This window comes from Otolemur garnettii, unplaced genomic scaffold, assembly GCF_000181295.1.
Source record: "Otolemur garnettii isolate 467f Iridium unplaced genomic scaffold, OtoGar3 scaffold00011, whole genome shotgun sequence".
Classification (NCBI taxonomy): domain Eukaryota; kingdom Metazoa; phylum Chordata; class Mammalia; order Primates; family Galagidae; genus Otolemur; species Otolemur garnettii.
In genome coordinates this window covers 33,583,213-33,599,988 of record NW_003852406.1, presented here as the reverse complement: position 1 = coordinate 33,599,988, position 16,776 = coordinate 33,583,213, and positions in this window count along the sequence as shown.

Below are 16,776 nucleotides of genomic sequence, written 5' to 3'. Positions count from 1 at the left end.
AAAAAAAAAAAAAAAAAAAAAAAAAAAAGATGTTCTTGTATTTTTCAACTTCTGTGGACTTCTCTGACCACACCTCTTTCTGCATAGGCTTTGTGTTCTCTGAGATGTGCTCTTGCTCCAGTATGCCTGCTTTTCCATCTTCTGTGCTCAAAAACATCCTGAGGCTAAGAGTTTGAGACCAGCCTGGGCCACAGAGGGAGACTCCATCTCTACAAAAAGCTTTAAAAACCAATTATCCAAGCATGATGGTGGGCACTTATAGTCCCAGATACTCAGGAGGCTGAGACAGGAGGATAGATCACTTGAGCCCAGGAGGTGAGGCTGCAGTGAGCTATGATGATGGCACTGCACTTCAGTCTTGGTGACAGAGTGAAACTCTGTCTCAAAAAAATTCTAAAAATTATAAAATTCCAAAGGTACCTACTATCAGGGAGGAGGGTTGAAAAGGATCTTGTTTGACTTGCTCTGTGCCTAGACTAACTCCCAGCATCCGGTGTTCCATTCAGCCACATGTTTCACAGAAATGAAGGCCTCCAAGTTCTTCCCATCTACCTTCAGCCCAGATCTCATTACTTTTCTTCTAAAGGCACCAAACTCTGCCACTGAGGCCAAAGCATTGGGGTAAGTGCTTCTCAAAGACAAAGAGTTGACACTTGAGACTCTTTCTGACCCCCGATTCTTGGACTCTGCTGTTCACCACCCTGTGGCTTTGTTAAGTTCCAGTTTGAGCCTGTTTGTGATCCTCAGATTGAAAGATTATGAAAATATGATTGACCTAAGACATTTATTACAAAAGCCTCTGTAACTCTTTGAATAGTAATGCAAAGATTTCAACCAAAGTGATGCCCTTCCATCGCTGATAAAGCAGCCTGCTAGGATTTAGAAAAAGGAAGTCCAGTTTATACCGTTGGACCTGGTCAGGTCCGAGGACAGCACATGGCATGGGAACCTTTCACATCACCTGAGGACCATGTAGAGCCTACCAGGCAGGACAGAACAGAGAGTTTGAAGAAGGAGGTGCCAACCAACAGCAGGAGAGGAGACGAGCAAAGCATGGGACAAATTAGCTCAAAATCCCAGAGCTAATCTTTTCATACCACCTGACTGTCCCATCACTGTCCCACTTTACAATGCTCACTTCTTTTAAAAAATGTAATAATTTTTTCCCCTCCATCTCCGAGTAGGCAAGTCAAAATATTGAAGGGAGAGGAAGGAGAAAGAAAGAGGTCCTGAAAAAGACATTGGAAAAATGGCATAAATTTATTCTTACAAATACAAAATCAGTAATTATTAGAATACAGACATTTACACTAAATGGACGGCAAAGTACTGGAATGTATTATAAAGTGTCTTAATATCTGTATCTTGGTGGTTGCTAGGTTATGCTAGTACTTTTAATAATATAAAAGGAGCTGAAAGCACTTGTAGATACTTTTTCTATTGAAAATATTACTGGCAAGAAAAGGACATATTTCTGGCAGGGGGCTATTACAAGCTCTCTGTCACTTGTTAAAATTCATCTTAGTTCTTTATGTTATTAGTGATTTGGTTTACAGTTTTTCTTCAAGATAGGTAAACATTGTGATAATGAGCTTGCTATCTGATGGATCTGGATGGTGGGTTTCTCTATCCCCCTGAAGCCTAACTGCATTTAATTCCATCCAGTCTTGCTCTGTTCCTTTCCAGGTGATCCAGAAGACCTTTACTGAGCACCTACTAGGTACATGATGCTGGTTAGACCCTGGGGAGGTAGAGATTTTAAGTAAGACAAGTAACTAGCTGTCTTTCCTGGCTGTCAGGAAAGCATATAACTGTTTTTCTCAAAAACATAGTAAGTTAAGTTTCTTTATTTCTGCTCAAGAATGTACACTTCCTTTCATTACTTGTGCATCAAAGACTGTGGAGCTGGAATTAGCCTGTGGGCCTTAGTGGAAAGGTAAGCCCACTCTTAGTTTGCACTAGGTGAAGCCACATTAAGCAATTAATTCAAACATAATGCTCTTATTGCTCTAATTGGGTCTGGACGCATCTCATGGGAGCACAAAATCAGTGATTAATTTTAACTTGAAGGATAGCAAAAGGATAAAAAAAAACTCTAAAAACTTCAAAGAAGTCGTCAGTTGAGACTTGAGAGAAGATAGGATTTTTTTTTTTCTTTTTTGTTTTTTTAGAGACAGAGTCTCATTTTGTCGCCCTTGGTAGAGTGCTATGACATCACAGCTCACAGAAACCTCCAGCTCTTGGGCTTAGGTGATTCTCTTGTCTCAGCCTCCTGAGTAGCTGGGACTACTGGCGCCCATCACAAGAAGGTAAGGATTTTGAGATGGGAAAGGTGGGAGAAGACTGGAAAGGTGGAGTTCAATTCCAGCATAGATAAGGGTGTAACAGCATGGAAATGTGAACACTTTTTCTATAATTACTAATATTTATTGATTGCACACTTGGTGTTTTGCATCATTTAATCCTATAATCCTATAATGACCTTCTGAGGCAGATAGCATTACTGTCTGGTTTTCAGAATGTGGCAAGAGCTACGTGTGGTCAATTAACTAGATTAGGGTCACATGGTCAGTGTACGTGATAAATATGGGATTTCAGCCTGTGCAGGCTGCCTTTGGAACTCCCACGATTCATTCCTGGCCTTCCTGTGGAAGGCAGTCCAGTGTGATTGGCATGAATGGGATGTGAGGGCCAGGCTGGTAGGTGGCATGGGACTAGATTGTGCTGGGCCTTAAATGTCATGTTTAAAGTGTTTGTACTTTGTCTTTAATATAACACGGAGCTGATGAAGTATTCTAAGAAGAGTGATAGGTCCTGAATCCATATTTCAGAGCAATAGTTCTGGTGAGCAAATGTGGGCTGGGCGTGGGTGAGAGCGGAAAACTGGAGATTAAAACAATTAGTTAAGAGATCATTGTAAAGGTTCAGGTGAGAAAATGCAGTCTTGTAAATACCTTCTGAGCACCTAGAGAATGGCAGCAGCTCAGGTCCTCCCCAAATAACATTTAATCAGGTATCCTTTTATAATCACGAAGCTTGTTAAATCCATTTATTTCTGGCCACCATCCAAAGTCTGAGCACTTGGGTTGCCTTTTCCACACGCTCATTTCCTGCTGCTTCTCCATGCTTCCTGCCTTGGCTTTTCATTGGAGTTTTCTAGTCCTATACTTCATATCCCATGGAACTCCTGCCATCCTGGGGATATATTCTGAAATTCCTACCACCTCACCAAATGCTACTCCACCTTTCGCCTTACCCAAAGCTTTGATTGGCACTAAGGATATTACTTTCTCAACCAATATGCCCTCTCCAGTGGGGGAGGCTACCGTGTACTTGCCAGCAATGGAGCTGTGGGAAAAGTTTGTCTTGCCATGGAGCTCTACCACTTCTTCCAAATTCTCAGCAAAACTCTCCATTTTCACATGAAAATAACACCATTCCTTGGTGCTATAATTTACTAGCCATAAAATTATTCTAAAACTGTGACATCGTCATAACCATGAGGAACCTCACCCTTCTGGAGAACCTACACTAACCCATTGGCTTTGGAGTTCTATGAACTCCTCATTTCCAATAACCTTTATCTCCCTACTTAGTAATCTATATCCTTGAGATTCATATATTCTTGGAGACCTTGGATCTTACCACCATCCACAATGATTCTACTTCTAATATCTGGGTGGGGAATCCTCAAATAGCATTGATGTGTGCTATGTCCAGCACCAGCATTGGAGGGTGCTGTGAAGATATTTGAAATTCATCTCAGAAACTTTGTCTATATTTCTTCCCTGCTCTATTTCCCTGCTGGTGTTGCTTAATCATCCCCTGCATTCTTAGTGATTTCTCTAGCTCAGACCTTTTGACTTTGGGACATTTTTGTGGTGTCTAAGACACAGCTGAGTTGTCTCACTCTTTTTTTTTTTTTTTTTTTGAGACGGAGCCTCAAGCTATCCCCCTGGGTAGAGTGCCATGGCATCACGCTCACAGCAACCTCCAACTCCTGGGCTCAAGCGAGTCTCCTGCCTCAGCCTCCCAAGTAGCTGGGACTACAGGTGTCTGCCGCAACGCCTGGCCATTTTTTGGTTGCAGCCGTCATTGTTGTTTGGTGAGCCCGGGCTGGGGATTCAAACCCACCACCTTAGGTGTATGTGGCTGGTGCCTTAGCTGCTTGAGCCACAGGCGCCGAGCTGGTTGTCTCACTCTTCTGTTTTCCCAGTGGAATCCATGCATGCTGTTGTGAGCTGTGCTCATCACTGGTGGAAAGACTTTGGATCTTTGGCACTAAGGTGTCAGGAGGGCTGTGACTCAGAAGAGCATTTCAAATGCTGATATTGGGCCAACTGCCTTGTCAAGAAGCAACAAGATCAATGTTCTAGACCTCCGAGGGTCACCGCCTCCAACGCGCAGGGAGATCACCAGTGGCTGCCTTGCTTCTCCTTGCCTTACTGATGACAGCCTGGACATGATTGTGGAAGGTGGGCTGTTGTGGCCATGGGAGCTGAAGTAGACCAGAAGGTCGCTGTGAGTACTGGTAGTATGGAGACATTGTGAAGAGACACTTAATGCAGTTAGCCTGAACACCTACTACCTGAGATGCTCAGAGTTTGAATCTCCAACTACACTGTTTCCCTCTGACCTCACTTTCTCTCCACTCCCACGTGCTTCACGCTCACCCTGCATGTTAAAGTTTCTAAAACCTGCTCTTTGACCACAGACAGTTGGATGCTTACTCCCCAAGTTTCTGTTCCCCTGCCCAACATCACTCCACTGCAGGCCTCCCTGAAGGAAAGGAAGAAATTGTCATCTTCTAAGTCCTCTCACTCCCCTCACAAAACCCCATCCTGGGGGGTTCAGTCTTAAATTATTTCCATCACTCTTATTTTGATCCTTCAGAGAAGTGGGCAAGACAACAATGGAGAGAAAAATGGCCAGAAATCATAGATTTCTGTTTTGTAAACCTGGTCTGCAAACCTGGTCATATCCTCCTGCCATCACAGTGAGCAACCGCTGCAACCCTCTCCTTAGATTTCCCTCCTGCGTGTGGTCTCTCACAGAGACTTTATCTGCCCCTTGACAATCAGCAGAATCACACTTGGCCTCCTGTCTGTTCCCTCCTCCTCATCTCCAACCACCAACCCTTCCCCTCTGTCTCAGCCAAGAGGGAATCTCCTTTTCCCTGCTGTCTGTGATTGATATACTAGCAACTTCTGTTCTGCCAGAAGCCCCGTTTCTTCCCATGTTTCTAACCTGTCATTTCTCCCTGTCCACCTTCATCTCATCTGTCATTTCTCCCTGTCCACCTTCATCTCATCTGTCATTTCTCCCTGTCTACCTTCATCTTTTCTGTGGTCCGTGAGCAGGTGTAAGTCTCTCCTCTGAGAAGAAATAGAAAGGAAACAGTACTCATCTTCAGATGACCCTTTTGCTGCTCACACAGCCCAGTTTCATAACTTTTTTTTTTTGTTGTTAGAGACAGAGTCTCACTTTATCACCATTGGTAGAGTGCTGTGGCGTCACACAGCTCACGGCACCCTCCAACTCCTGGGCTTAGGTGATTCTCTTGCCTTAGCCTCGCAAGTAGCTGGGACTACAGGTGCCTGCCACAACGCCCAGCTATTCTTTGTCGCAGTTTGGCTGGGGCCGGGTTTGAACCTGCCACCCTCAGTATATGGGGCTGGTGCCCCACTCACTGAGCCACAGGCACCGCCCCAGTTTCACAACTTTACCTGCTTAATAATGTAGTTCACATCCTGACTTCATTTTCTCATTTCTGAATCTCCCACTTTTCTCTGAGTTTACTGAACTCTACCCTCTGCTCCCACCACCCTCTATAGTTATTACTGCCCAAATCATCAATGTCATTATTGAGCTAAGATCAGAAGCAATTTACAGCCCTCTTGATGGTATTTGAAGGATGTGATTGGTTCCTACTTAAAACTCTGTTTTTCTGTGGCTGTGACAACACCAAGGGGTGGGAGAGGGAGGGAGAGACAGAGACTGTCATCTATGTCTTCACCAAGTCCACCCTGTTCAAGTGAGAACACGTGCTCACTGCCAGACAGAAATGAGGGATGTCATTACTGGTTAAGTTCTGTTGAAATTTATTCTAAAAATTTTCCCATAGGCTACAAAGCCTACATGCTACCCTACCTACTTTGTTGAAACCAGGGTGCAGAAAGGTATTTGATTCCATGGCTTTTATTAAGTCAGTACTGCTCTTAGTGTGTTTTAATACATAGCAATGTAAGTTCAAACTCCTTTTAAACCACTTCCCCCACCCTGGAATACTGGCTATTTTTATGGGCTTTTTCTCTCTGATGAATTTTATGAGCATTTATTCAAGGCTATTTCTCTGCCTCTTTGCAACAAACTCTGAACAGGTGTTTTGACTGGAAAAAAATTGAATCCATAAATTAATAATTCCTTATCACCATTTGTTTGTTTTTGTTTATATAAGTTGGGCTTTTTAATTAATATTTTTGTACTATATTTCTTTGTTTCAGATAATTTTCACATTTGTAGGCTCATGGCTTCTCGGCCTTTTGGCTAAGATCAAGTGTACTTTGTAGGCTGTACTTAATTCTTTGGATTCTTTAAGAATATCAAGAAAACAGAGTCTCACTATATCACCCTTCATAGAGTGCTGTAGCATCATAGCTCATAGCAACTTGGGCTTAAGCGATTCTCTTGCCTCAGCCTCCCAAGTAGCTGGGATTACAGGTGTTCGCCATAATGCCCGGCTATTTTTTTTTTTTTTGGTTGCAGTTGTTATTGCTGTTTGGCGGGTCCAGGCTGGCTTGAACCTGCCAGCATCGGTCTATGTGGCCGGTGCCCTACTTACTGAGCTACAGGTGCTGAGCCAAGAAGATAATTTTTAAAGTTACTTTTGTTTCTTCTTGAAAAATGATTTTTTTGAAAATCATTCTCTTCTTCCTTTGGACTGTGGTTTCTCCTTTTCATTATATTGGAGAATATTTTCATGGGCTTCATGATGAATTTTCTCTAATACTCACTCTTACGTAAGGCCAGCCCTGGGATGTGAGACTTTCAGTTTTAAAGTTGGGAGAGTGCTGGACAATCCAGGGGTAAGTTGGTCACCTGTCAGTGGAAAGAGATTGGGCCATCTGAGCCAGACACACCCCATTTCCTCTTCTCCGATTTACATGTTGCATTGGATAGGTTGGGTTCTGGTATTCAAACATAGTTCCTACCCACTATGAAAACAGCTGGTCAGATGTAGCTTGAATAATTACTTTTTCTCTCATCTGGGCAGAATTTATTTTCATTTCTTGTGCTAGTGCTCTGCAGAGTACATGTGTACATTTTAAACTAAAGGCTGTACCCTGCTCGTTGTCCCTTTGGGCTTTTGCACTTGCCGTTTCCTCTGCCTGGATGAACTTGCTTCAATTAGTTGTGCTCTCCCTCACATCACTTAGCACCTTCTCAAACACCATCTCCTTCTGGGGGCCTTTGTTGACTCTTCCATTCAACCATGCAGCTCTTTTTAAACTGCTTCAGGAGTTTCACATCATACTTATTATCTGTGTCTCTACTGCCCTGTGGGCACCATAAGGGCAGGACTGGGTCTGTTTTATTACCAGCTATAGACCCACTTATGTACTGCAGCACTCTACCCATTCCTATAATTTTTATTATATATGTATCTCAGAAGGGACCAACTTTACCTCAGACTCCCAAGTAGCTGGGACCACAGGCGCCCACCACAATGCCCAGCTATTTTAATTTTTGTTATTGTTGTTGTAGTTATCATTTTTGTTTGGCAGGCTCGGGCTGGGTTCGAACCTGCCAGCCCCAGTATATGTGGCTGGCACCTTAGCCTCTGAGCTATAGGCACTGAGCCCCTACTTTTTAGTGCAAATAATAACTTTCAGATGTCATCTGTGATGGTTTGATTTTATGCATCCACTTGACTGTGACACATGAAACATTATTTCTGGTGTGCATGTGTGACAGTGTTTCTGGATGGGATCAGCATCTGATTAGTGGACTCCATAAAGTGGGTGGGCATCATCTAATCTACTGAGAGTCTGAATAGAACAAAGAAGGCAGAGAAAAGACTGATTCACCCCCCTTTTCTTCCTGCAGAACTGCTTGGGCTGAGAAATCACATCTCATCTTCTCTAACCCCTGAATTGAGATAGACCACATCAGCTCTCTACATTCTAGGGCTTTTGGACTTGAAGTGGAATTATATACTGCCTTTCCTGAGTTTCTTGATTATATAAGGTAGATCATGGGATGTCTCAGCCTCTGTAATCCGGTGAGTCAATTCCTGGTAATGAGTCTCTCTCTCAATATATATGCATATGTATTTGTATATACGCACATATATATGTATGTATTCTGTTTCTATTGGCATTGTTTCCCTTTAGAACCTTGACTAATACAGGAGTCCAAGCTGAGAATAAACCCTCTGAATCTTCTTCTGGACAAAAGCCCCAGCAGATCCATGGCTTCCTGATGGCATCATTAAAACATCTCTGCTATTTATGTGTAACTATTTCACTAGTTATATCACATGGCTTTGTCTCTATTTAGGAATGCTCTTTCCTTTGGCATGCAGGCCTGCCCTTGGTGTCTTCAGAGGAGCCAGGATCAGGCAGTTTCTGCAACCCCAGCTCAGGGTTCAATATCCCCATGGCAGAACTCTTGTTCATTCCCTAGTTTGGTCTCTGATGGTCTTCACAACTTAGTGACAGAAGTTCATTTAAAAGGAACATGCTGGTGACCAGGCACGGTGGCTCACGCCTGTAATTCTATCACTTTGGGAGGCCGAAGCAGAAGGATTGTGTGAGCTCACAGATTTGAGACCAGCTTGAGCCAGAGCGAGACCTGATCTCTAAAAATAGCCAGGCATTGTGTGTTGCGGTGGGTGCTACTTGGGATGCTGAGGTAAGGGGATCACTTGAGCCCAAGAGTTTGAGGTTGCTGTGAGCTATGATGTTACAGCACTCTACCAAGGGAAACAGAGTGAAATCTGTCTCAAAAAATAAATAAATAAATAAATAAATAAAAAGGAACATGCTGGGAAAATCTCAGACAAGATTCCTGGGAAATAGATTAAAAACAAACATACAAAAACATACAGTTGAACTGGAAAATAATCAGTTTAGGTTGACTTTCAGAACTTCCTACTCAGCCCGTGGCAGTTAATCATTGTCTGTTCTGGAAAAGAGAAGCGCATGTTCCTTGGGAAGCACATTCCCTGGGGAGGGGCCTTGTCTCTCACGGTGAAATTGATCTGTGTAAAAATCCAGAGAAATCCCCACGTAGCTTCTGTGCTGATTGGTTCCAGAGGCTGTTACAAAGTAAAGGCGTTTGTTGACATTTATTCCTGGAAAACAATCTTCTTTGTTTTCTCCTAAAACTGAATGGAAGTGGGTTATCAAAAGTTTTAGAGGAAATACAGCAAATTATCTGAAATAAAGCAATTTGGCTTACTTGGTTTGGAAAGGGATTTTCCTTCACGAGAGTTCATTGAGAAGCCATCAGTATTAATGCATGTTTTTGTAGCATCCACAGTACTTTTCAACTTTTGTTTCTCAAACCTTACAGGCTCTGTCCCTTAGCTCACAGATCACTTTCGCATACCTTACGAGTTTTCCTTAATATAGAAACTTCAATCAGAAGAGACTGGTTAAATACAAATCAGGCATTTCCCCCCCAGGCCCCCCCCCTCACTTCTGTGATCCCATGGGAGGCAGCCTCAGCACATCCTGCTGGGTGTACAAATCGCCCCTGTGCATGGCTGTGGAACCACTGTCCAAAGCCCCTGTTTGGGGCTTGCTTGACTCTGGTTAACTGGGTGCCTTCCCTCTCTCTCTTTCTTCCTCTTCTCGCTCCTGTGTGACTGTTCTCTTAAGTTTTCTCATGCTTGTCTCATTCCAACTCCACTCCTAAAAATGGGTCTGTGTTTATCTCCATGAACACTTCCTCAGCAGGACCATGCAATGGCTTGCAGCTACAGAGGAAATTGACAGAAACACAAAATCAGAGTGAAGAATGCAGACAGCCCGGCTCTGAGGGGTGTGAGGTCGATCCCAGTGTGACTTAACTCTGAGCTTGGATTTTCTGATTGTCCTTGCTGGGGCTTTCTTTTATCATGGTTGCCAATATGCAGTGATGACCTAGAATGGCGAGTAGACTGTCTCCTTGAAGGGATGAGGCTACGGCCCTGATGGGCTCAGGGAAGGCAGTAACAAAGCAAAGCTTCCCCATCCCTCCACCCCATAAGCAACACGGCCCTTCTTTCTGTGAATATACCAGCACATACTTCTCTATTCTACTGATGAATGGCATTTTGAATTTCTTAATTTAATTTCTGTTTTCAGATTTTGAACTGAATAGATGCATGCATGTGAAACTTCACTGTAGGTTTGGAGATGAGACAGTTAAATATTGTTGGTATTTTGGAGGAAAACCTACTTAAAAGTAGATTCTAAAATAAGAATTTTGAAAAATGCATATGAGTTCACCAAAAAGCTTTTCTAAGAATGTCGGTAGCGTGGTGTTTATAGTAGCCCCAGGCTCTGAAGTATCCAGATGTACATCAACAGGGAGTGGCTGGGTTGTGCTGTCTGCATAGAAAGAGATAAATACTGTACAATGACGAGAATGACCAAACTGCAACGAGCCTCATGCCACCATGTAGATGCATCTTACAAAAATATTAGTGAGCAAAAGAAGCTACAGGGAAGAGAGTATGCATTGTATGGTTTTATTTATGTGTAGTTCAGTCTTTCCAGACTGATCTTTATTGTTAGAGTTCAAGGCAGTGGTTACCTTGAAGGGTGGGAGGGTGGTAGGTGGAAGGGACACAGTGGCTTCAGAAATGCTGTTGCTCTGTTTCTTGGGTTTTGGGTTCTGGCTACATGAATAAATTTAGTAAATTTAGTTTATCAAAGTGCATCAAAATATACATATAAGATGTGTACACTTCTGTGTAGGGATGTGGCACTTCAATAAAAAAGTTCAAAGCAACTTTTAAAACATTTCAGAATACTATGCAGACACAAATGATTTGGATACACAGATTGGTTTTGTCCTACTTGAGGCAGGGCTGTAAGAGTCGCCATCGCCCAGATGTGTTCACTGTACTCTGAGGCTGAGTTCAGCCACCCTCCTATTCCTTTCCCTCTGTGCTCATGAATGCTGCTCGGTTAGTTACAATTTAATGGTGAGCGCAAGAGGTGTTTGTTTTTCCATCCTTGTGATACTTCACTTAGAATGGTCCCCAGTTCTACCCAAATTATTTCAAAAAGAATTAAGTTACCTTTCTTCATAGCTGAGTAGTATTCTGTGAGTTTTTCTTAAGTCTAAAGCAAAACATTCCCTTTATAGCAGGAACCTGGTGAACACCACTGGGCTCCTGACCTTCTTTCCTTGTCTTAGGCCTCTCTGCCTCCCAGTTGGTATTTTCTAGAATTGGCCCCTCTTCTCCCCTCAGCTGTGGGATTCCACAGCCTAACACTGCTCAGAGTTGTGGAGTGTTCATTTTAAACCCTAGATTGGCAGCAGTTCTCAACCTGTGGGTCATGACCCCTTTGTTCCATTTGTAACAACACAGCAATTAGGAAGGTTGAGAACCACTGCCTAGAGCAAGACCTGAGGGACCTTCGCAGATGGTCCCCGTGCGGCTTTAGTATTCCAGGTCCCACGCCTTTGTGGTCTCCCTGCCAGTGGGAAGGGAATGCCTATTCCATCATGCTTCCTTCTGGTAACTATGCCCACCATCTGAGACATAGGCTAATTCCATATTAAGGACAAAAAAGTAAAATAATTTTTCCCCTAATGGCAACATAACGTGAAAATACTTATCTCCTTACAACCAGAGCTGTTTCACCCTTTTATCATCCTCCAGTGTTTCAGAGTGCTGTCTCTGGAGAACTGCCTGGCTTTGGGACTTTCTGTGTATGTAATGCACACAGGGCACACCCTTTAATTTCCGGAGGCTCTAGTTTCCTTGTCTGTAAAGTGGGGACGTCTCCTGAAGGGATAGATCAAGGAGAGAATTAAGCACCAAGCAGGAAGGCCAGCCCATCATGTGCCGGTAAACTTTCACGGTGATTGTCACGGCAGCCCTTATGTGGCAGCCGTGGTCACCTAAGGAGCACGTCATCTTCCCTGGAAACAGCCCTTAGCTGCACAAAGAACCGGCAAGAGCAGAACAGCTGCTTGGGCAGATGGTCTGTCCCCTCTTACAGCCACCTCAGTAGAGGAAAGGGGACCCTTTCCTCTAACCCTAACCCTAACCCTAATGCCTTTGCACGTGTTTTCTTCTCTGACCACAGTAAACCCCAGAAGTTTCTGCCCTCTGATTACATGTCTTTCTGGTTTCCTCTCAGTACCTGCCTGTAAGTGGAGCTAGGGCTGGGATTGATTATCAAAGCTTGGAGCTGGTGGGGGTTGGGGGGAAAGGAGGGTGGGTGGTCCAAGAGCTTTTTGACTAAGAATTTCTACCCTGGATGGTGACAGAATGTGAGTCCCCACAGGAAGGAGCTTCAGCAAGGCCTGCTCCCCACTGCTGGGTGGCTTGGTGGCCTCCCTGGCTGCAGGCCTCCCTTCTGGTCACACATGCTCCGGCCTCCTGCAGCGGCCTCAGGCTCCCCCAGGACAACTGCTCTTCACGCTGCAGCACTGAGGGTGTCTACAGGATGCAGAATGTCCAATGGGTTGGCTTTATTGCTACAATTCAGCCATGAACGGCTGAATACTTTTTCTTTTACTGTAATAAAATACGTATACTTAAAACATATTATTTTAATTATTCCAAAGTGTACAATGCAGTTACATTCAGTACTCTCAGAACGGTGTAGCTGTCACTGCTGTCTGGTCCAGAACATGGTCATCACCCCTATCAGAAGCCTGTGCCCCTGTAAGCAGCCAGTCACTCTCTATTCTCTCCCCTTTGTTTCTGCTCTGAGCAATCACTAATCTGCCAGGGTATTTTTATTGCTCCTAAAATTTGGTTTAAAAGAGAAAACATCATGCAACCCCCCTCCCCCACCCCCCATTCAGTTTCTCTGTGTCTTTCACTTACTGTTTAGTCTTAGGAGTTCTTGAGTGTTCCAAGCTGAGTCCCTGCTGGATTTCCAAGAAGCCTTGAGTACTTATTGAAGGGATTTCTCCAAGTTTCATCAGAAGATGGAGCCAGAGGTTTCACACTGGCCCAGAATACCCCGGATCCTGCTTACCCTATACCCAGATCCTAGTTTTCCTTCCTATAATCCTTCCTGCCATCCTGCCTCTTTTCCTTCCCTAGCAGGGCAGAGGCTAGCAGGCCATGAGTAGAGCGCCAGATGATTCCAGGAAAGCCAGGCTGTCCTGAAAGAAGCTCTCAGAGCCAGGCCTCCCTGGGGCTCCATCTTTCTCAGCATCACCTGGCCACCCTCTCCTAGATCCCGGGAACCTGCCTATGCCAGGGTGTAGTGGTGGTCCGCCAAAGATCTTGTCCTACTCCCTGAAACCTGTGACTGTTACTTTATATGGTAAGAACTACGATTAAATGAAAGATCTTGAGAGGAAGAACTTACCCTGGATTATGGAGGTGGACCCCATGTGCAATCTGTGACTTGTGAGAGAGACAGGGAGAAGTTTAAGACACGATAAGACACAGAAAAGAGGAGGTTGCAAAGCAACCACAGAAGCAGAGACTGTAGCAGTGTGGCCACAGGCCGAGGATGCCAGGAGCTGCCTGAAGCCAGAAGAACCAAGTAACAAATTGGTCCCTAGGACCTCCCTAGGACCTGCTGCCCTACAGCAGGCAGCCCTGCCAATGCCTGACTACTAGACTTCCCTCAGAATAGTGCAAGAATAAATTTTGATTGTTTTAAGCCACACACCTTGTGGTAATCTGTTAGGACAGCTTTGGCAAATGAATATACAAGGTGCGATGGTCCTGGCTTTTGTCAGCAGGACAGATTCCCACTGCCACCTTTATTGGTTTCTTTTCACAGTCATAGGAAATATGTTTTAACATATTACTACGAATTTGGAGGCTTAAAGAAATACAAATACAAAATTTTTGCCCTGTAATTTTGGAGGCCAGAAGTCTTCTATGAATCATATTGGGTTAAAATTAAGTTGTTGGCAGGGCCATGTGCCTTCTGGAACCTTCAAAGAAGAGGCCGTTTCCTTGCTTTTCCCATCTTCTGGATGCAGCCTGGGCCTCCAGACACCCTCCTGCATCTCCCCAGCCTCTGTTTCTGTGCTTACATCTCTTTCTCTGACTCTGGCCCTCCTGTGTCCCTCTCATGAGGACTCTTGTCACTATATTGGGCACACATGTGGATAATCCACCATCATACCCCCACTATGAAATCTTTAATTTAATAACTTCTGCAAGGTCCCTTTTACCACGTAAGGGGACTAACATGGAGGCTTAAACAAATACAAATACAAAATGTGTGTTAGCATGTAACACACTCATAGGTTATAAGGATTGGGGTGTGAACATCTTTGGGGGCCCTTACTTGTCCTATCACATCATATTGCTTTGAGATCTCAGATGCCCACACTCAGGTGGCCCTTTTGCTAATAGGGGATATTCCTAGCTCCTAGGAGTCAGTATTTAGTCACAGAAAACTAACTGATTCTAACTAAAGCAGAAAGGGTTATATCTCTCAATAGCAAATGGATTACTAACAATTGGAAGGACTTAAGGATCACATTCTAGACTGAGTGTCCTGGAATGACTCCTAAAGCCACACTATAGAGCTGGGCCACCCAGGGAGAGGAAGCAGCTACTTTTGATGCCACTGATGTCCTTCCCCAGGACCTTCTGGTGATAATGTGCTTCAGTAGAATGGATGCTCCTGCCCACTCATCTTCGGTGCCTCTCCTACTTAACCTGGTGTCTGGATCAGGCCTTGCCCTAGTGTATATCTGCTTAGGGTAACACGTGGAACCCTGGCTACAAGGGCATGTGGGGCTGGTTTTGGCTTTCCAGCCTGGAAGTACAGGAAGACACATGAAAGGGAATTGGAGTGAACTGGAGCAAGGCAAGCACAGGACATTGTGGGGGCCCATCAGACACAGTGTCAGGCACTTAGGAGGCCTCCATATGTCCCAGTCAACGGGGCAACTTCAGCATAAGGGAATCCAGAGGTATTGTCAGCCTCCTGGAACTCTTTGGATCTTAGAACCACTGCCCACCCATTCATGGATTTTGGAACTCCTCAGAAATTTGGACTCAGGCTACCAACTTACCCATAAATCAGACATAGTCCCACTCACCTCCTCCAAACCCCAGATCCTGGAACCTGCCCCTCCACAGCCACCTGTGCTCATCCATTGAGTTCACTTTTTTTTCACCATTCACTTTTTCAGGCATTGACACTTTATTCACATTTGTGCATTTGAGACTGCTGGCTTCTGAGAGCAAGAACCCTTGCTCTGCCTCCCTGAGTCCTTCCTCTTCTCTGCTGCCCTTCATGAACCACATATTGCAACCTGCTTGGAGGCTCATCATTCTGTAAACAAAACCTGGTCTCCACTGCATCCATCCCTTCATCTCCCTCACCCTCACCTGTGCTTCCTTCTGAGCTTGGCCGGACTCCACATTCCCTATGACTCATTCCCTCTCCCCCTGCCCAAGAGTTAGATTTCCTCCAAACACTCTGGACTCCACCTGTTCACCATTTGGGGTGTGCGATACTCTCATTTTCATATTCTAACTACTCACACCTGTAGTTCTCCCTGGCTAGATGCCCTGGGAAGGGAGGAACTGCCTTTTGTCCATCCTGCAATGCTCCAGGACAACCAAAGGGGCTGCTTCATGAAGTTCAGTACATGTTTGTTGAGTCACTTACCCCCTTTGAGACCACTTCCTCATCTGGAAAATAGAGGAGGACTAGGCTAACAGACAAAGGTAACAGAAATACTTGCAGATACTACTATGAATAAAGAAAGAGCAGGAAGTGAGATGTATTATGAAAGAAGGTGACAACTGTGCCATTTTATACCTTTTTTGCTTACATGACTTTTTGCAGACCTCCTGAACTCCATACCCGGCTCACCATGGATGCAGTGGGAAGCATGCTTTGGGAAGATATAGGTAGTGGCCAGGACACAACTGGCCTGGGAAGGGGTTTGTCTTCCAGAATTCTTTCCCAGATGCTCCCAGGAGGCCCCAACTACCTTTTCTAACCCTTTACTACTCCAGTTGGGCACAGGTAATGGACTTCTGGTGCTTCTTAAACCTGTCAGACAAAGGGTCACTTGAGCAAATGGACATTGCTTTTTATGGCCTGGCATATTCAGGAAACCTCTCTTGCTGGCCAAGTTGGCAGGCATTCTGGAACAGAAGTCCTGGCTGCTAAGTTATAAATAATAAAATGTCTAAGGGCACTGAATTGCCAATTGGCTCCTGTCCATGCCAGTTCTCTGTCCTCTAGGGCAGGGATCTGGTAGCAGAAACACCCTAGGGAAGAGCGGCAATGCTGGAGTAGCTGAAGTAGCTGAAGTAGCTGAAGTAGATGCAGTGGTGGAGTAGCTGCAATGCTTGAGTAGCTGCTCTGTGCAGCACCCTCAGCCACCCATTCTCTATTCTTGCCTCTGGTCTCCTTTCTTGATATTTGCTACTTTCCTTTGGTCCCCAGCGTTGATGGCTAACGGGACTTTTCCAATACTATGGATGATGGAAATTTGCTACATTCTTACTCATGTTACCTGTCCTGAGCATGTGGGAAGGGTACTTGAGCAGCGTCCTGAGCATGTGGGGGAAGGGTACTTGAGCAGCGTCCTGAGCATGTGGGG